General features: G+C 44.4%; 1 pseudogene; it reads left to right on the top strand.

Moving 5' to 3' along the window:
• The first annotated feature begins 1,070 nt into the window (after positions 1–1,070).
• On the top strand, positions 1,071–9,820 carry Gm5314 (annotated as a pseudogene).
• Positions 9,821–22,314: the final 12,494 nt, after the last annotated feature.

Raw genomic sequence — 22,314 nt, forward strand, 5'->3', positions numbered from 1 at the left:
AGGGCTGGGAGTGGCCAAGCTGATGCCCTTCCAAAGATGGCAGAGGGTGGGCATCCCCACCCTCCTGTGTTTTGCCCCATTTGTTCAGACCATCCTGTTAATTAGCTAGACTCTTAAAAATAACCCCATGAATCAGCTTTGCAGAGTCTGAAAGGTTAGAAGAGAAAAAACTCCGGGCTGTTTAATTTGCACTGTGACTTAACTGCATTTGAAACTTTGTCCCCAGAGACTAGTTACAAACCTCTGGTACCTGACAATAGGGTAGATTCTGTATGCACTGTGTTGAGAGTGAAGAGCACACGTGTGCGCATGTGTGTGTGTGTGTGTGTGTGTATGTGTGTGTGAGTGTGCATGTGAGTGTGTGTGTGTGTGTGTGTGTGTGTGTGTGTGTAAGCCAGAGGAAGACATCAGGTGATGTCTCAATCACTTTCCACCTTTTATTTTCAGGGTCTTTCATTGAGCCTGGAGTACACCAATTTGGTGATGTTGGCTGACCATGAGTCCCCAGAATCCTCCTGTCTCACATCCCAGCACTGGAGTTACAGGGATGTGCCACAGCACCCACGTAGAGCACAGGACTTTTTATATGATCTACACCCATGTCCCCACTTTATCCCCTGAGCCGTCTCCCAGCTCCCTCCACATCCTTTTTATTTTAAAATGTGTTTCTGGTGGTACATATCCATGGGAGGGAAACATAAACCCCAAACTAATTACTTCCTCTAAACCTTTACCTGATAGGATGCCTATGAATAACTGCCTGTGTATGCTGCCATCTCAGCAGGGTAAAGATGCCCTGCCTGGTGAAATGACATCTGGATATTTCCCAGCTCAGCACCACAGCCCGCAGAATTCACAAATGAGATAATCACTACTGGGAGGATTAGTATGCTTCCTCGGGGGAGTGACCTCTTCCTCACAGCGAAGCCGCAGCAGAAGAAATTGTGATCCATGGTTTTCATCAACAAGACCCCTTTTTGGTTGACTCATCTGATGTGAAAATGAAATGCAATATCATTTATTCTGCAGTCAAGAGGATAATTAATGAGCCACTCATTTCTGAATGAAAGCCTCCGGGAATAAAACAACCTGGCCTCGCAGCTGAAAAGGCACTCTGTGTCTGGGAGAACACTCAGTCACACTCACACCATTAACGCTTCAGTGTGGGTTCTTATTTGACTCTAAATGGGCTGTAACTCATGCGGAGCATCTCTGTGGGTGCCGTGCGTCAACTGTGATTACCATCTCAGCAAGGTAAGGAGAATGGAATCATTTTTCTCTCCAGTTTCCTTGCTTTCCTTTCAAAGCCAGATTGCGTCATGGTTTGGCACTGGCCTGTCCCTCTGAAAGTTCATATGCTGGAACTTTGGTCGCCAGGTTGGCGATGTTGAAATGGGTGGAAACTTTTAAGATGGAACCTAGTGGGAGTGGCCATGGGGGCCCAATCCTCAAAGGAGTGAACTAGTTCTCATGGGTTAGTTCTTGCAAGAGGGCTGTAAAAGAACAGGATGGAACCATCTCTGGTATCTTGCTTTCTGTCTCGCTATAGATCTCTCTCTCTCTCTCTTTCTCTCTCTCTCTCTCTCCCCCCCTCTCATTTGTCTTCCACCATTGATATCAACAACATCAAAGCAAATTTGATCACCTGCTCTTAGACTTTCAGCCTCTGAAACTGCTAAGCAAACCTCTTTTCTATGTAAGCCCTCAGCTCCAGGCATTTTGCCATAGTAATAGGAAACTGACCAACAGAATTTTACATATAGAAGCCACACAACTATGTGGTCTGATTTCAAGGAAAATCTTTAGGCTGTCATTCTCCTTTATAATTTACTCTTATATACTCAAAAAGAAACTGCCTGAAATGAGGACAGGGTTTGGAGACTGTCCACAGAACAATGTCCACCGTTGGTTGCTTACCTACTCATTTCAGACAGTGGCTTATATGGTCTTTTATGATGGTGACAGTTGACACTTAGCACCAACTATACACCCAGAACTTTACTTGCTTGGACTTCTTTAGTCTTTGCCACAGGCTTTGTGGAGGGACTATTCTTACCCCCATGTTGTAGCTGGGTAAACCATACCAAGAGAATAAAAGTTCTTTGCTTGTGATCTGACAGCTGTAAAGGGAAAAATTTAAATACATATCTGATGAAATAAGAGCACTCAGGAGGCAGAGGCAGGCAGATCAAGGCCAGCCTGGTCTACAGAGTGGTCAACTCTGTCTCAAAAAAACAAAAACAAAAACAAGAAGAAAAAAAAAAGAATTCAAATTCAAATGTGCCTGTACCTCACTGTCTCTTACTGTGCGAGTCAAGTGGGGGTTGGAGGGATGCAGCAGTCAGCAAGTGGGTTAAGTGACATCGTGCTGAATGCTAGGAAACAGTGATGAGACTCAGGTAGGTAGAGTTCTGTCCAGAGAAGACCTGCAAATGTGCACTCTGACCTCTATAAAGACCTGCTAACATGCACTCTGACCTCTATAAGGCTCAGTTATGTGCTCTATGAAGCAAACCAGAGCTAGAGAGGATGAAGCATAAAAGACTCGAACACAGAAGTGAGCTTGGTTCTAAACACTATGTGGATAAAGGGGGTTCCTACAGTGGGGGGGCAGTGAACAATGGAAGCAATAAAGGGCTAAACAAGTCCCACCATGTTCTCACCGGCAAACAGACACCATCAGTTAGGATGTGGAATTGGGTCTGATAGCAAGGGTGGCTTGAGCATTATCCTTAAACCACTTTGACCAAGGCCAAGGCCAAAGTCTACTTAGAAAGAGTCCAGGGATGGGGAGATGCCTCAGTCTCAAAGTCATTTGCTGTGCAAGCATGAGGACCGAGTTCAGATGACCAACGAAAAGGACAAGATATGGCACATGCCTATACATCAGGGCTGGCAAGGCAGACACAAACTGATCTCCAGCACTCGCTGGCCAGCCTATCTAGGCAGCCAGGTAAAGCCAGGCTAGTTAGACACCACGTCTCAAAAAACCACCTGGAAATCAACTGAAGATGACATTGGATATTAACATCTAGGACCCACACATGTGAGCACATGTATAATATGCACCTGTGTGCATGCTCATCTCGTCATGAAGACACACACATGCACAGAGAGACGGAGACAGACAGACACAGAAACAGAAACAGAGACAGAGACAGAGACAGAGACAGAGACAGACAGAGACACAGACACAGACACAGACACAGACACAGACACAGAAATAGAGACAGTCACAGAAACAGAGACCAAGACAGAAACAGAGAAACAGAGGCAGACAGAGGCAGGAAGGGGAGGGAGATGAAGGAAAAAAAGAAAAGAAAATTAAAGAAAACAATTCCATTAGATCAAATTGCCTTGGGACTGTTTGCGTCACTGTAACTGTAGATCCTGACAATTGGTACGTCCTTCCTCTTGTTCCCCTGTCCGCAGCTGAAATGCGAACCACAAGAGAAGACAAATCGTTCCCATTAAGCCACTCAACTATGTTAATACACAGCTCCCAGGAAAGAGGACCTGATTTCCTGGAAACACACCCTTCACTTCCAAACAAGTCTTCAAGAGTAGCTCCTTCCTTCACCGAAGAACACCCAACTGCCCAGCCAATCTATCCAATTAGCTTCATCCCTGATCCAATTCAAGCCAGGGAAACTCGGGAGCAACGAACTCTGTGTGGCTGCCCCAGACCCATCATCAGCTGCAGCAAGACTGTGAGGAGATGAGTCACCTCCTCAGGCCAGTTTCCAGAAAATCAACACCAAATCCATTTCCTGACTAATATTTACTAGGTCATGAGTAACATAATATCAGTAATATTTGGGATGGAAATGGACTGATAAATGATAAATGCAAAGTCTGTCAGTGAAACGTTTTGGTATTTCATTTAATTTTTAAAATTATATTTTTGAGAGTATGTGTGGTGACCCCTCATGCACTCATGCTCATGCCGTGGTGCACATGTGAAAGGTGGGGTACAACTTTCAAGAGTTGATGCTTTGATAATTCCCAGGGATTGAACTCAGTTCTTCAGGCTTGGCAGCAAGCCCCTTTTTACCTGCTAGTCATCTTGTTGGCTCCGGTTTCTTACTGGATTAGTTAAGCTCTCCAAGGAGGACTGAAAGTACCATCTCCTCAAATGAATGCCATACAGCACAAAGTAGGGATTTAGAAACAAGCTGGGTGAAGTCAATTGCTAAATGTCTTCCTGCAGTGATAGTGTTACAACAGCAAGGAATAACAAAAAAAAAAAAAAAAAAAAGTTACACAAACCCCGGCTTTCTCAGAGGTCACATGTAGTTTTCCCACAACCTTCTCGGAGGTGTAAATCACTCCCACATTTCGGCACAGCTGCTTTGAAAACTTTTGGGAAAGGGGAGCAAAGCCGAGTTCCTCTGGATGCCAGTCAATCCTTCACAGGGTCCTTGCCACTACCCTGGGCTTTCCCTCCCGTGATCAGCAACCTTATTTATTTAGTTTCAGCTTTCTGAGACAAGGTCTCCCTTATGTGCCTTGGCTGGCCGGGAACTTACTCTGCAGTCCAGGCTGGCCTCGAACTCATAGAGATCTGCCTGCCTCTGATTCCTAAGGGCTGAGATTAAAAGGCATGAGCCTGCACACCTGGCCTCTAACCTTTTTTTTTCTTAATATTTCTTTCATTTATTGAAATTATAAAATAACTACATCATTCTCATTCAAATGCATGCGTTCTTTCCTCATTAATTGTTGTTACATGCATGTAACAAGTATTCACTTCCGGTCCTTTACACACTCTTCATTTGGTACCTGATAACACCTCGCCCTTCTACCTCATTTACCTTACCTACCTGTCCTTCATAAGCAAGACTGTCCCCTGCTATGTGCATGTCATGCCACTTCCCACAGTTGGTTTCTGTTTTTCAGTCAGGGCCTTATGTAGTTCAGGGTGGCCTCTAATGCACTCTATAGTCAAGATGGTCCATGAACTCCTGACCCTCCAACTCATGAATGCTGGGATTACAGGTGTGGCCCACTGTGCTCAGTTCTTTTTCTTTTCTTTTTTTTTTAAGATATAGTTATTTATTTTATGTATATGAGTGCACTGTCTTCAGACATCTGATTCCACTATAGGTGGGTGTGAGCCACCAGGTGGTTGCTGGGAATTGAACTCAAGCTCTCTGGAAGAACAGTCAGTGCTCTTAACCACTGAGCCATCTCTCCAGCCCTGCGCTCAGTTCTTAAAGTACAACTCTTTAAAGATCTTCATTTTGTTTATTCGTTTAAAGAGATGTATTTTTAACTATGTGTACATGTATGTGTCTGTGTGTGGGTGTGGGTGTGTGCGTGTGAATGAAGATGTCCACAGAGGCCAGGAGAGGGCATTGGATCCCCTGATCTGGAGTTACAGGTAGTTGGGAGCTGCCAGAGAAGGCTAGAAAACAAACCTGGGTTCTCTACAAGAGCAGAAAGTGCTCTGAAGTGCTGAGCTATCTCTCTAGCTCCTGACATTTTGTTTGTTTGCTTGTTTGATATTTCATTTCATTTCATTTCATTTCATTTTGAAATCTCCATGTCAAAGCTATCCTTCCTGGGACATGCTAGCCAAGCACTGTAACACTGAATTATATCCACAGGCTACAATCGCAGGTCTTACCTGAGCAATTCATTGTCATCTGTTGTCTCTAGCATTCTATACATTCATTGCACACGCACCTGTGCTGTTCACCAACAGACCCCCGAGTGTAACCTTGCCACACAGTAGATAGAGAATGCACACATGTGACTTACACTATCCAACTCTGAGGGCTTTGTGTTTCTTGTCCTATGACATGAAACATTCGGTAGGTGACCATATTGAAACAATGTAGCTGGACCCTTCTCTGAGCAATGTTAGAGACCAATGCATAGATGGCTGGCTGTGCCTGTCCTTTGCCCCCCACTAAGGAGTAAAGTTGTGTCTCATGTGTGACTTAACCACAGCAAACGAGAATCTTCCCAGACTGGTGACATAGCAATGCAGTCCTCGGGGAATATGGTGATTTTTGTGAACTTGTTGATGGTCATGTTTACCCTCAAATATAAGAAGGGAACACACACAGCACTAACAGAAGTTACACACAGACAACAATGCTTTGGAAACGGGACAGTGTGATAGTGATCATCCTTCAAAATAAGCAGCTTCAAGGAGACATAGAGTAATCAAATGGGTAGAAATTTTGATTTCCCTTAAGTTTTAAAGTTTTATTTATATTTATGTATGTGTGTGTGAGTGTGTGGTACAGGTATGCAGGTACCTGGGGAGGACAGAAGATGACATCAGATCTCCTAGGAGCTACTTACAGGAAGTCATAAACTGCTCCATTTGGATGCTGGAAGCTGAACTCCAGCCTTTCACAAGAGTAGCAAGTGTTCTTAAACACCACATCATCTCTCCAGCCAGCCCTGCTTTCACCTCGTTTTATTTGCTAGAACTTAACACTTGAACAACTGCTGTCTGCTAGGTTCTTGGGGTTTTCAAATTCTCCTTTCTCGATGATGGATCCATGAGAGAAATATATCCATTTGTTTTCGGGTAAATGTTCTACTGAGGTTGGGAGATGATGGAAGTTCCTGCCTCAGTATTTAATTTTTCAGTTGACTGCAGGAAAGATTGAGTTCCCCGAATGGGCTTGCGACTTAGAAGTGATCATACATGTTTATTTTAAATGATAGTTGTGTAATTCCAAAGAAAACTAACAGCAATTGAGATTTTTATTATGACTCTGTTAATGTGGCAATTATACACACGTCTGTAAAATAATTGGCATCACAATTTCCCACTTTTGCTTGATAGTTTTTCATTTGTTTTCTGCAGCAGACATGTTCGTGAAACTTTTACATTGCACGCCTGGAGTGAATAACTGCCGTAAAATGTAACCATGAAGCACCTATAAATATAATGTTTTCTACTCAGCAATTACATTTTCCTATAAGAAGAGTTTGATGTATATTTAATATCACACCTATTTTAAAATATGCACACATTACCGGGGTGGGGGAGGGGGAGTGTGTTCAAAGAAAGTGCTGTATTATCCATTTCAGGTAAAACTTTAAACCGTTGTCATTAATTATAGATGGAACACCTTGCCTGTGATATATTGCTGTTTGTCTGACACCTGGCAATGCCGGCACCAATTCATTCACTTCCTCTTGTACAAGACGTTTGCTCCCTAGGGGCCATTATTGCCGAGGGACACTGAGCCACACATGAATGATTCATGCTAGGACAATGAGTGCATGCAGTCCCAATGGGAAATGCTAATTGATTAGACCAAACCAGGGGCTGGAGCGTCAGTGGTGTTAACAGGAAGTGATCCATTCCATTCACCAGATCCTAGATATTAGGAAGGCTTGCCAGCAGAGTTCAGCCCTACAGTCTCCTCTGGTCTACACACACACACACACACACACACACACACACACACACACACACACTGTAAAATGATGGCTTATTCCTGGCCCTTCAAAGTCACTTAGTCACGTCTGTATTTCCTTTCGTTGTTGTTAAGCACACGGAAACAGTACATTTACGCTGAAGGATTCAATAGGAAAGGATCTAGAGTCCCCTTCTGTCTCCCAGAATCCCTCTCTCACACCTCAGCATATTTGTGTCTTGATCTCTGTGTCTGTGTGTAACATACATGTGTTTGACTGTTTATACATACATACATACATACATACATACATGTGGTGTCTGGCTGCTTTTGGACTCACTAACATGAGATATGCTCTCCATGCTGTTCTAGGGCTTGTCTTTTTCTATCAATGATATTTACCTTTTTGCTTCACTCTGTGTGTGGGGGGGGGGGGAGGGGTATGGACCTGTTCACGTGGGTATGTGCTTATAGGTATATGTGCACATGTGTGCATGTGTGTAGGTATGGACCTGTTCATGTGGGTATGTGCATATAGGTATATGTGCACATGTGTGCATGTATGTAGGTATGGACCTGTTCATGTGGATATGTGCATGTAGGTATATGTGCACGTGTGTGCATGTGTGTAGGTATGGACCTGTTCACGTGGGCATGTGTATGTAGGTATATGTGCACGTGTGTTCTTGTGGAGGCCAGGGTTCTAAGTTATGTGTTGCTCCTCATGAGCTGCCCATGTTTTTTTCCAGACAGGGTCTTTTACTGAAACTGAAGCTCACCAATTGTCTGGACCAGTGGTTCTCAACCTGTGGGCCTCAACCTTTTGGGAGTCAAACCCCCCTTTTACAGGGGTCGTATATCAGATATCCTGCATATCAGATATTTACATCATGATTCATAGCAGTAGTAAAATTACAGTTATACAGTAGCAATGAAAGTCATTTTATGGTTGGGGTTTGCCCCAACATGGGGGACTATATTAAAGAGTCTCAGCATTAGGAAGGTTGAGAACCACTGCTTTAGACAGTCTGACCAGTGAGTCCTGGCATCCTCCCATTTCTTCCTCCCCATTGCTCTATACCCAACTTTGTTTTAACGTGAGTGCTAGGAGCTAAACCCCAGTTCTCATGCTTATGCAGCAAACTCCCCACTAAGCCGCTTTCCCAGGCCCTGGAATTGGTTTTAAATCAGGAAAACAATATACAAATAAGCAGGAAAGTCATTAACATTGGCCTCTTTCTGGGTATATCGAGAGAATGTAAATAGTCCTAGGTCACTTTTGCGGAGAAATGTCTCACTCTCTCCATTTGCTGTTTCTTTGGCATGGCCTGCAGCTGATTCCTGATCACAGCAATCTCCAGCAAACCTCAAGTTTCAGCTGAAGGACTGATGCGCTAATGAGAAACATTTTCATCTAAAACACACCAGGGGTGACTACATCATCAACGGCACTGTCCAACATGGAAAGTACTAGCAACGTGTGGTTGCTTCACTTTAAGGTGAAATCAATTCCAGTGGAAAACTTAGTCCCCCAGTTACAGCAGCCACATCCCAAGTGCTCATCAAATACACAAAACCAGTGGCTGTCATTTGGACAGTGCAACTATGGGATATTTACTGTAGAAAGCCTGTCCGACGTGGGAGCTATAGATTGAAACTTATTTCTCCACGCCTTAAATCTGGGCTCAGCGAGCTGCCATCTTGCGTCCCGGAGTGGGTGTGCGCCTTATCTCAGAAGGCCTGCCCGAGACCCCCTGAGCACGAACCTTAGTTCCCCGTGAGGCCCCATTTCCACTCCGACAAGATGAAAGAAACGATCATGAACCAGGAAAAAACTTGCCAAACTGCAGGCACAAGTGCGCACTGGTGGGAAAAGAACTGCTCGTAGAAAGAAGAAGGTTCACAGGCCAGCCACAGCAGAGGATAAGAAACTGCAGCTCTCCTTAGAGAAGTCAGGCGTAAACAATATCTCTGGTATTGAAGAGGTGAGCATGTTTACAAACCAAAGAACAGGGATCCGTTTTAACAACCCTAAAGTTCAGACATCCCTGGCAGCAGACACCCTCACCATTACAGGCCACGATGAGACAAAGCAGCGGACAGCAATGCTTTCCAGCATCCTAAACCAGCTTGGTGCAGACGGTCTGACTAGTTTAAGGAGCCGGGCTGAAGCTCTGCCTAAACAATCCGTGGACGGAGAAGCACCACTTACTCCTGGAGAGGAGGAGGAGGGTGAAGTTCCAGGACTGGTGGAGAATCTTGATGAGGCTTCTAAGAGCGAGGCCATCTGACCTAAGGCAACTTCGGAAGAAGATGACACTCGCAGAAGTTACAGGAGTTGCTGTTTGATATTATGACTGCTTTTTAAATTTTTTTTTGTTTATTATGGATCTGATGAAATCTAGATCCCCAACATTTTTAAGCCCAAGCCTCCCCCACCCCACCCCCAGACGCTGCCGCTCATACCTAGTTCATTCTTTGTGGCAAATTAAGCTGAAGAAGCCTGGGAAAAAAGTTTGGAAAGGGTTAATAAAATTCTTTGCCTAGTTTTTAAAAAAAAAAATCTGGGCTCAGCTATGAAGACTTTCATTGACTTGTAAGCACGGAGCAAACAGACTTTGAAAAATGCTTGTTCACTGGGCTCTTTCACCTTGATAGTCAAACCCAAGACTGCCACACAGAGCTCAGGCTAGCCTACTCAGTGAGAGAAGCCTTATATAGACCCCCAGTAGCTCCAGCCAAGGCCCCAGATAAGTAGACATACCCTGGATTATTTCAACTGCCAGGGGTGGGGCTGTGCTGTGTTTTTATCTAAAACCCCTCAGCTACTGCAGACACCAAGAGGTGAGTACTGATTTCAGTCAGTCTATTTGGGGGGTTGTTTTTTTTACCTGGCAACATTATGGATCAGAAAGGGATTTGTATAGCATTAGTCTAGTCTTCTGTTGCTTTATTTATTTATTTATTTAAAGATTTATTTTATGTATGTTTGTATGCTCTATCTGCATGTATGCCTGCATGCCAGAAAAGGGCATCATATCCCATTACAGATGGTTGTGAGCCACCATGTGGTTGCTGGGAATTGAACTCAGGACCTCTGAAAGAGCAGCCAGTGCTCTTAACTGCTGAGCCATCTCTCCAGATCCTTGTGTTATGGGAGTATTCTCTGCTACTCTGTTAATATTCAAATTAATAATTTCATTGGGTTTTACAAAATAAAATGCTCAACTTTCATCATACCATTGGTGCTCTGTAACTGGCATTCTTCGTTCCTTAGATGGGCCAGTTGTGGTTATTCTAGCATACAGTTCCCTGGAAAGGCAGCCTATAATTAATTTTTATCCTTTATTTAATAATAATAAGTATTCTTAATAGCTGTATTGTGTTTTTTCAGGTTTTATGTTTTTGGTACCTTTGTGAGGTGATTAATTTTATACATCAAGGCTGACAAGATATGGATAGACAAGGCTGACAAGCTCTATGGATAAAAGTGCTTGCCACCCAATCCCAGAATGCACAGTGACAGGAGAGAACTGACTCTTGTGAGGTGTCTCTTCATCCATGTGGGTGCTGTGGCACATGCATGTACCATCCCTGACAACAATACATCAAAAAACTGTACACATAAAATATTTCCCTTGTAATCATTATTTTAATTGGGTTATTTTCTGCATATAAATTATTTTAGTATTTTTGCTTGCATGTATGTCTATACACCATGTTCATGTTCGATGCACACAGATGCCAGAAGAGGGCATTAGATCCCCTAGAACAGATGGCTGTGAACCACCATGTGGATGCTTGGGAATTGAACCGGGTCCTCTGGAAGAGCAGTCAGTGTTCTTAACTCCTGAGTCATCTCTCCAACCCCACCATTTTTAAATTTTATTATAAAAATACAACTTGAGGTTATCCTGAACAGGTATTTAAGTCTATCACTGTCAGTTATAGCTACAAAACCCTACAGATCTTCAGAGCTTAGTCACCTTTCTGAGGAGGCCCTTGAGACTGTTCAGTGTTAATTCCTCAGTAGCTTCTCCTAGCCCCTGGTAACACACATTCTATTCTTTGCATTTATCAATTTGTCTGTTTTGTTTTCTTCATGGAAATAAATGTGGGCAATATTTGGATGTTTGAAACTGATGTGTTTCACTTAGCATGTTCTCAAGCTATTTCAATGTTGTCACATAGAATTCTTTCATTTTACATCTGAATAATCTATATGATATGACTATCACATGTCTTCATCTCAGCATCCACCTATGGACATTTAGACAATTTCTTCTTCTCGGCTCTGGTAAATGATGCTACAACAAACACAAGAGAGTTAATAGAACTCTGAGACCCTGTTTTCAATTCTTTTAAACACCGGAAAGGAGTTGCTGGGTTCTGGTTACCATATGAGCTGTTCCTTAAGAATCACAAAAGCTTTCCCGTTTCTTAGAAGCATGCCATTGGGATCTTGATAAGGTGCACGGCTCTCTAGAGAGTTCAGAGTACATCATATTTTAACATTCTAAGTCTTCCCGCCACGAGCAAGAGATCTTGCGTCTTAATCTCTGTTGTCAGTATTTCATACTTTCCAATACATAAATGTCTCCTGCTCAGTGAAATTTGTTCTAGGTGTTCTCTTCTTTCTTGAAGCTTTCATAAATAGGATTGCTTCCCTAATTTTCTTTTCAGACACTTAGTGTGAAAAAAAAAAAGCTGACTTTTGTACATTGATTTTGCATCCTGCAACTCTACTGCATTTAATTCTAATAGTTTTTTATTAGCAGTTTACACACACACATACAAACACACACACACACACTCACATACAAATACACACACACACAATGTCATTTGAAAATAGGAGCCATTTTGGTTTTGGGGTTTTTTTTTGTTTGTTTTTTCTGATTTGGAATCTTCAGGTTTTTTTGTTCTCTCCTATTCACTATTCTCTTTGGTGCCCACTGTTCCCACTTTGGCCAGGATGGCACATCATCTGCCTCCTATGTTGTGCTGACACAATTATGTTAACCATGGTAGATGACCTTGCTTTCTGATGTAACAAGGTATCTTAAGTTCACCTTGAATCTTCCTTGACCTGGACCTGGAATTGGCCAGTAAGGGGTCCACTGAGGTAACTGCTGTTCTGTCACCAAGATAGTCAGACCATTGGCCAGTCATTTATAAAGATGTAATTTGGAGTCCCTAAGTGTACTGTGGGACATGCACCATGCTAACAGAGGAACTGGCATGGGACTGGCGAGGTTAAGCCAAGTTTAAACCCCAGAAATATCAAAACTTGAGTCTTGCAGGGACCGAACTAACACCCTTTATGCTCCTGTGTCTGCTTAGGAGCCTGGAACCTGGAGACTCCCAAGCAGGGGGCCACGGGTTGTCAGGCATGTAACATGGCACCTGAAATTCTTCCCCATGCAAATAGAGCATCGCCAGCATCTTAGCCTCAGCCAATAGATGCATTTACACCCCAAATCCCATCCCACTTCCCAAGATTCATAGCGTCCCTGTCCACACAGAATAAATCACACAGGTTAGCTCATCAAGGATCGTCGGAGCCCGGCTGTTTTTACTGAGCCGTAACACTTTGGGGAAGACCCTCTCCCTTGGGGCACTCATAGTTGGACTTTTGGACCCATCCAGGCTCCCATAGCTCATATAGAGGCTCGCATCAGAGCGTGGGTTGGGACATTACCACCGCTGCAGACCTGTCCCTGTCCCTGCACCTGCCACTCGAATCTTGACTCCTTTTCTAAGAGCCATAACACTATTTCGTCATCCCAAGCCAGACTGGAGTTCTGTGGACCTCGTTCGTCCCTGCGGGGCCCACCAATTCCAGATTTTGCCCTGTCTGGAAAACCCCAGGAGGAAAGGCAGAACTCGGAACCACACCCAAGGACTCCCATTCTCAGCCTGCTGACTTAACCTTCTGATCTGAAATCAGGTCACAAGAGTTCTTATGCATGAGGCAACCTTCTTCTGTTTGGCCACAGGGGTGACTTTCGGGTCAGGATAGATTTCAGAACTCTCTCATCCTGTTGCCCCACTGGAGGGTGATTTCACGGCAGTTCTGCTATTCGTGGGTTGAGGCTAGTGAGGGGCACTCAATCCCTTGGTATATCGATGAGCATGATGCTGTCTGTGGAAAGTCCAGAAACGGAGGCACCACTGATCCTCACTCCGTCCCCAGCACGTGGGAGGCAAGCGGCTCAGAGCAACGTGTAGTCCTGGCTACAGCTCAGTGAACAGCTCTAGCGCTAGCCATTCGGAAGCCTCTGTGAACTTTCGCTGGGACTCTTGGGCTACAGGAGCCGAGGGAGTGGAAGCCAAGAACGGATTGGAGTGGAAGCTGCTCGCTCACAGTGGAGTTTGGAGCCAAGATGAGGAGAGACAGGTTTTCCTGGCTTTTATTTGAACTTGTGAGCTCGACTTTATCGGAAACCAGATCTAGAATAAGTTTTTCATTTATTTTTTTTAATTAGGTATTTTCCTCGTTTACATTTCCAATGCTATCCCAAAAGTCCCCCATACCCACCCACCCCGAATCCCCTACCCACCCACTCCCCCTTTTTGGCCCTGTACTGGGGCATATAAAATTTGCAAGTCCAAAGGGCCTCTCTTTCCAGTGATGGCTGACTAGGCCATCTTTTGATACATATGCAGCTAGAGACAAGAGCTCCGGGGTACTGGTTAGTTCATATTGTTGTTCCACATATAGGGTTGCAGTTCCCTTTAGCTCCTTGGGTACTTTCTCTAGCTCCTCCATTGGGGGCCGTGTGACCCATCCAATAGCTGACTGTGAGCATCCACTTCTGTGTTTGCTAGGCCCCGGCATAGTCTCACAAGAGACAGCTATATCTGGGTAAGTTTTTCATTTATGTAATTATAAAAGTTCCTTTCAATGAAATATAATTATTAAGCTGAAATATTTTCCCCCAGAGAATATGTAACACAAAGGTCCCAAATACATGCTATGATTGGTGTGTGACATACACAAGCATGTGCACACACACACACACACACACACACACACACGAATGTGTACACATATGCACACACACACACACATTCATGTATGTGCAACAGTAAATGTGAACACAGAGGCCAGAGGACTGACTGACTATCTTGGCTGTCATACTACCCATCTTGTTTTGGATATTTTGTTTATGTTTTGCTTTTTTGTGAGTTTGCTTTGTTTTGTTTTTTTTTGAGACTGGGTCTTTCTTTTGGAACTTGCCAGGTAAGTTAGGTGGGCCAGCCAGCGATCTCAGGGATTTAATTTAAGTACAGTGCTGTGCCCAGCTTTTACAATATGGGTTCTGGGGCTTTTTAATTCAGGCCCTTGTTTGCAGGGCAAGCATTTTCTAGCTGAGTGATGTCCCCAGCCATCATCCTTACTTTTGAAGAATAAATTTAAGTTGAATTCTTGTCATTTGCAAGCACAAAACCAACAACATCACAAGTAGACAATGCCAAAGAGCTGAGAATTTTGCTAGCATTCCCCCACATTATTTTACTAAATCCCCATTTCAAACGTTGAGGTAGGCATTCTTCCTCCCATCCGGTAGAGCTTAAAAGAGAACTGAGGCAGGACTTGGTGGCACAGGTCAGAGGCAGAGACGGATGATCTCTGTGAGTTCAAGGCTAGCCTGGTTTAAGCAGTTCCAGGCCAGCTAGGGCCACGTAGAGCGACCCTGCCCAGAAACCACTTAAGTTGATCACATGACTGGCTTGGGGTAGACTCAAGACTACCCGGAATATTCTGAATCCAGAATCCATCCTCCAAATCACTTGAAGATTGTTTGCAATTTAAAAATAGTGAAAAGCACAGATGCTTAGACAAAAGGAACTGGAAGGTTACCTGCGATACGGTGTGCCTGTGTCTGGCATCTCTGCTTCCTCTTGGGTTCATGCAGGTGGAAGTGGGAAGAAGCTGCTCCCAGCTTTACACCAGATCCTAACCCAATGCCCAGTTTCCCTCTGCAGAACTCCTGTTGATTTCCTTAAAAGCTGACAGCTACAGCAATTAGCAGAATTGCTGAAAACCAGACCTAATGGGACAAGGAAGACCAGATTTTCCAGAAAGCTAACATTTGTCAAGGGGAAGTTCTGTCCCCGTGCCTTCCCTCCCGAGGCTATGGAATTGCCTTCCAAGGTAAACAGGAGCCCTATGATTCCCCATATGCAACCTTTATGTATCATGGAAATGATTCCATTAAAGCGTTATAAATTGAATTAAATTACTAGCCATTTTTCTTCTTAAGTACGTTCAATAATAAATACGCTTCAGCAAAGCGATGTGGTCGTTACAGGCTTATTTTCACCCTGGTTCTCTAGTAACGTTCTAACGATCATCCCATTAGCAGGCATGGAGGCTTTTCTACATCTTTGATTTCAAAAAAAAAAAAAAAAGGAAAAAACAATGGAAAGTCTCCATTCCAGCAGCATCTAATTGGAACATCTCTTGGGGAAGGTATTCTTTTCAAAAGCACAATTACATCGCACTTAATGTCTAGCAGTAATTCTCTTACGTTCACAGCCGGACTGCTTTTGGGAAATTAGTAACGATGGTGCTAGAAGGAAAGACTGGTTGTCTCATACATTGCACAAGTACACAATCACAGGCTTAGGCAGGCTCAGCAAGCTAAACCAACCTGTGAAGTCAAAGGCTCTATACCTGAGCTGTCTCAATACTTAGGTCACCACTAGACTTCCTTCTCTCTCATAAGAATTTAGTGAAGACTTGAGAGTCAGAGAAATACCTCACCTTTGCCCCTGCAATGGTTACCTCTGGAGTCTCCCCCTCTCTTAGACTTAACTCTTATAAGAGGCACTTAGTTCATGAGGTCTTCCATATCTCAGGGGTCCACTGAAGCCACTCACTGAGGAGTCAATGTCTCTAGCAACGAGAAAATGTTCCTTCAGCCTAGTGTAGTCCCCAGAAGGCCTTTTAAGGCCCAAGAATGGCTGACAACGGTCACATTCATTCCCAAAGAAAGAACCCTGCCATTGTACTATCCTGCACAACACACAGTACCATCTGGCCCAAAAGCCAGGTCTGGACTATCTCAGCTGAACTGCTGGCTCTGTAGGGTGTCATCACCGGGAAATAGCTTTCTGTAAATCCCATAGGAGTCACCATTCTAATGTAACGTTAACTAATCCCCCTGCCATGCCCCCACCATGCTGGATGGCCTTTATGAATGATCTTCATGAGAATTACATACAGAAGTCTCACTATAAACACTATAGGAACTACTATTTCCAAGGCACCCACTACTGGGCAGGGCAGGTGTACTGGCTAGTTTTGTGTCAACTTGACACAGCTGGAGTTATCACAGAGAAAGGAGCTTCAGGTGAGAAAATGCCTCCATGAGATCCAGCTGTAAGGCATTTTCTCAATTAGTGATCAAGGGGGAATGGCCCCTTGTGGGTGGGACCATCTCTGGGCTGGTAGTCTTGGGTTCTATAAGAGAGCAGGCTGAGCAAGCCAGGGGAAGCAAGCCAGTAAAGGACATCCCTCCATGGCCTCTGCATCAGCTCCTGCTCCCTGACCTGCTTGAGTTCCAGTCCAGACTTCCTTTAGTGATGAACAGCAATGTGGAAATGTAAGCTGAATAAACCTTTTCCTTCCCAACTGCTTCTTGGTCATGATGTTTGTGCAGGAATAGAAACCCTGACTAAGACAGCAGGTATGTGTTCAATAGTTTGTCCTCCCTGTGGGAGATAGTAGGTGAGGCTGCTGGAGGTCTGCATGTGAAATATGCTCACTCAGGACCACACAGCCGTGGACAGCAGGGTGAGGCACAGAATGAGAATAATTACCATAGTAGCTGAGGTGATGTCTCACTGAGTCAGGGGCATGCTGTACCAGGGTGAGCACCTGAGATGGATGGCCAGCATTCATATTAAATCTGGGCATACATGGGACATACACCTGTTACCGCATTCTGGGGTATAGAGACGGGCAGGGCCCAGAGCCTCACTGACCGAATAAATGAACTCGAGATTCAGTGGGAGAGACTGTCTCAAAAATAAGGTGGAGCAAGATAAAGGAAGACAGCTGGCATGGGGCTCTAGACTGTATACACACACAGGCAAAAATGCTTATACACACAAAGGAAAATAGATGAAACTTTAAAAGCTAAAGGTAAAAAAATAAGTGTATTTTAAAAGGGGAGAGGGTGGGTAGCCTCTGCTGTTTCCCCGAGCCCTGCTGAGTATGAAGGAATAGCGGGACAGTTGCTTGGAGCTTGGCAAGCAGAAACGGGAACACACCGTAGATAAGGGATGTCAGACTCACCCTGCCTTAGGAATAGGAGGCTGCCCCAGCTGCTTGGTGATGTCATATAAAGTCCATAAGCACCTTAGAATCCACTGAATTTGCCACTTAAAAAAGATTTATTTTGGTGTGTGTGTGTGTGTGTGTGTGGTCATATGTATGTGGGTGCCTACACAGACAAGCAAGACTTGGATTCCGTTAGAGCTGGAGTTACAGGTAGTTGTAAGCCAGGAACAGAACATAGGAGAACAGCAAGCATTCTTAACTGCTGAGTCATCTCTCCAGCCCCTGAACTTGCTACTTTCACCCAGGGTGGGATGGGAGCTGCTGAGTTCACGGCTTACACCTTCTGGAAATAGTCAGCAGACATTGCTTTTGACTCTCTTCAGCATTTTGTTGGAACTTGGGATCACTGCCTAGCCTTTGCTCCTTTTTAATTTGAAGGCAGTGGGGCTTGAGGAAAGTACCAGGAGTTGGCGTCTCACAAATGGAGTTACAACACCTCCCTTTGCTGCCCACCAGCTCGTCTGAGTGGTCTTGAGCAAGCAGCTTTCACATGCAGATCCTCAGGGGCCTCTGCTACCATCTCCCACAGTGAGGACAAACTATTTAGCACATGCCTGCCCTGTAGTGAGTGCTTTGGAAACAAATTAGTGTGTGTGTGTGTGTGTGTGTGTGTGTGTGTGTGTGTGTGTTCGCAGATGGGGGCACATGTGCACTGTGGCCATAGCAGATGTCAGAGGACAACTTGTGAGAGCTGGTTTTGTCCTTCTCCCAGGTGGGTTCTAGGAATTAAATACAGGCAGCAAGCATTTTTTACTTGTAGTAGAATCATCTCACCAACCTGGCAATAGTTGCGTTTAGAGAAGACAGCGGAAGAAAATTGATGGCACCCCTCTAGTCCCCATACTCACGCTCACAGTAGGTGCGCATACTTGCACCACACAGTAGGCTTTATGCTTTCAACCCAGTTTCTGAACAATGGGATTTGTTTTATGTCTCTATTTTCTACTCAGCCCTAGCAGTCATGAAGGCTGCAGTCATGAAGAATGAGATTTCTTACATGAGATATGTATTCTGTGTTATTTCCTGAAAGGCATGAAAACAATGTTCAGAAAATGCATACGTGTGATCCTGCCGGTACATGAAGACATGTAATATGACCATGCTGGTCAATGTATGAGTGTTAACATGCAGGTACATGCTGCTATGAATGAATGAAAGAACATGAAAACAGTCTGCCACATCCGAGACAAAGATTCCGTGTTCTGAATGATGGGGAGGCTTAACCGCTGCCTGTAGATGAACTGCTCTCAAAGAATGGCAAGAGAACATGCAGCTGTGGAGTGTTAATCCTCAGGCTCTTGAGCAGTTGGAAGTTTAGTTAAAGCCGTGGAGAGCAGGCAGCTTGTTTAGACTTATCACCAGGCATCTCTGTCCTGACAGAGTGATGGGGGTCAGCCTCAGAGCACACCTTCCACCAGTGCCTAGATAGCCAGCATCCTAGAAGGACCAACAGGGTGTCAGAGCCAAGGACTGAGAGACAGATCTAAAAGAAAAAGCCCTGTTCTCCCAGCTCACAGCCTTCTGGAAAAGCCAGCAACTGAAGAGAGAGCAGCAATGGAATGTGATGGTGGCCAAGGCTCCCTGGTCTAAGGCTTCATATTCTCCGCCCATTTTCTTTTTGTAGACTGACCCACAGTCAAAAAGTGACACGATTTCCTTGTTATTCAGCTGTATATTTTGCTAACAGGCTGAACCTGAGCCCAGGCTGTGGACATTCTTGGATACTGTAAGGGTCCTGGCCCTGAGCTAAATCCTGTAAGCCTTCATACAAGCCATGTCCCTTGGCCCCTTGCCATGAGTGTCCATTTGTAGTGCACCTTTCTCTACCTTTATGTGATGGGAACGGTAGGCTAGAAAACACAGGAGGGGAAGACAGAGCTGTACAGAGCCATGAGAAGGAAACCATGGGCACAAAGCTTTCCTTCCTTCAGGGACATGGTTCCCCCTCTTCTGCACGGAGTCAGGAACTTTAGATACCAAGGACAAAGCCAAAACTGTCTGCAGAGACAATACATGCTTTCCTAAAGTCTTGCCGGTCAAATATGGCAAAGACAATAAATGAGCTGTGTCCTAAAAGCCCATATGATCTATACAATCTTGAATTCCACCACTCCCCTCTCATGCTTGAATGGGAGGACACCCCTCTCATAAATCCACCTGGCAAAGTTGCTCACAAAAAGAACATTCTTTAAACTTCAAACCTTATGAGTTAGACTAATGCAATGTAACTTGAGAGCCACCCAAATTTCGCATGTGCCTATGATCAAGGCATCGATGGTGACTTTCCTTTCAGAGAAACCCATGCCTGCCTTTGGGTATGGTATGTCTTATCTTTCCCGAGCATTTTCCCCCTTAACCCTCTTACTTAAAATCCACATTATCTCTCATGATGACTCATTAGCTCTGCCTCATACCGACTCATTTGAAATTCTCTTCATGGACAAAGACCTAAACTGTGGTGTTACCTAATTGGAGGTTTCTAAGTGGGTGGGGGATTCTTGAGGTTGCTGTAGTTACAGGGGAGAGCTGTGTCTTGGTCTCTATTGCAGCTCATAAGGACACTGCATTCTACTTGAGAAGCAAGCTCCTGGTAAACTCTTCTGATGGATCCACCTGGCATTCAACACTTCTTTCTTTGAAATCCTTACCAGCCCCATCTTAAGAGGGCTGGGAATCCATCTGTGGAAATTCCTCTGCTGTCATTTTGGAGTGGCCCTAGCTCTGATTCTCAGTAGAAAGAACATTTACCTGCCAACCTCACCTTCCCACAGACACTATGGCCAGACCAAACTATGTCTGAGCCTTCGCTATCTCTCTCCTTGATGCCTTAGACCTCAAGTTCCCTGAGCCCCATGCGACTTCTGTGCTTAATTTGGAACAGAAGGCAACATGGCTCCGAACATGTTGCCTCAAAACCAACAGCAGAGCTGCAGCAGCCATTCTTCCATTAGCTGGGAAGAAGTCACGGGGGGTGGGGGGGGGCTGTCACGTGCTGGATAGCAAGTACAGCGAACACAGCTACAGCAGATACAATAGCTACAGCACTATAGTCTAGGACCTGAAACTGGGCAAATGGGGCCTGGGAGATTGCACTGCGGATAAAGGCACTTATTGCCAAGCCTGGTGTGATAGCTGTTCTTGGTTGTTAATTTGCATACACCTAGAATGAACTATAAACCAGAAATGGAGGGTGCACCTGTGGGAGATTTTTTTGGGGGGATGGGGTCCAGACCTTTGAGGAGGGAAGACAGGCCTTGAATCTGGGCCACACCTTCTGCTGGAAGCCTATACGGAGACAGTGAAGAAGGAAGCCTTTGATCTTTGTCTGCTTGGCCTTCCCTTGCTATCAAGTCCATCCCTCTATTGGCATTGGTACCTACTGCTTCAGGATTCCAGTGTCTACTGAAGACCAATTGAAATATGCAGCCTTGTGGACTGAGCAACCTCTGGATTCTTCGACTTTCTTCAATAGCCCACCATTGTTGGGTCAGCTGGACATAGCCTGTAAATCACTCTCATAAATCCCATCTGTATAAAGACATTAATTCTAGAGATTCACTCTAGACAACCCTGGCTAATGTACCTGGCAACCTGAGCCCATCTCTGGACTCATATGATGGAACATACTTTTGCTATGGTATGTATGCATCCACACAAGCACCCTCCTGCACCCTCCAACAATAAATAGATGTGAAAATATAGAATACATTTAAAGTTTGTTTTTTTTTTTTAAGTAGCTCAGTACTTACTACTGTGGGGGCAAGGATCTGGTGAGCAAGCCAATATAGACATCTCAGCATCGATTAAAACATGAAAATAGTATTTTTGATCTCATGGGTCATGGTCCTTCTAAGTATTAAGATAAATAATAGAAGAGGCTGGAGAGATGGCTCAGCAGTTAAGAGTATAGATGCTTTTCTAGAGGACCCGGGTTCAATTCCCACCACCCACCCACAAGGCAGCTAGCTCCTAATCAGTTATCAGTACCTCCAGTTCCAGGGGATCTAATGCCCTCTTCTGGCCTCCATAGGTACTGCAGGTATATGTATGTGGTGCTCAGACATACATGCAAGCAGAACATGCACAAACATTTAAGAAGATATGTAATATTTAGATGTGAAATGTTGATATTGAAATTTATTTGTTTATGGATAGAGTTCATTAGCATGGCATATGGAGCTTCCGAAGGATCTCTAAGGAAAATTCTTATAGGATGAGAGCAGGCAAGAGTTCCCAATGCTGATAGAATAACAAGTGCTCCAGGAAGTAGGCAGAGAGACAGACAGAGACAGACAGACAGACAGACAGAGACAGACAGAGACACAGAGAGTGCGGGATTTGTAAAGAGCTTACTATGGGAAAATATTTAGGGAACAACAAAATGTATTATTATTGTCATTGTTACTCCTCCTCCTCCTACTACTACTACTACTGACAAACAAGAACAAAGGTGGTGCCTAGAAATGGTGCTAGACCAGTCCCCAGAAGGGAATCTCTCTTTTAATGCCTGGACTCTCATTCTAGTGCATCCAAGCCCATAATGGGTCCCTTCATAGTCACTGTTCAGCAGTT

This window comes from Mus musculus, chromosome 6, assembly GCF_000001635.26.
Source record: "Mus musculus strain C57BL/6J chromosome 6, GRCm38.p6 C57BL/6J".
Lineage (NCBI taxonomy): Eukaryota > Metazoa > Chordata > Mammalia > Rodentia > Muridae > Mus > Mus musculus.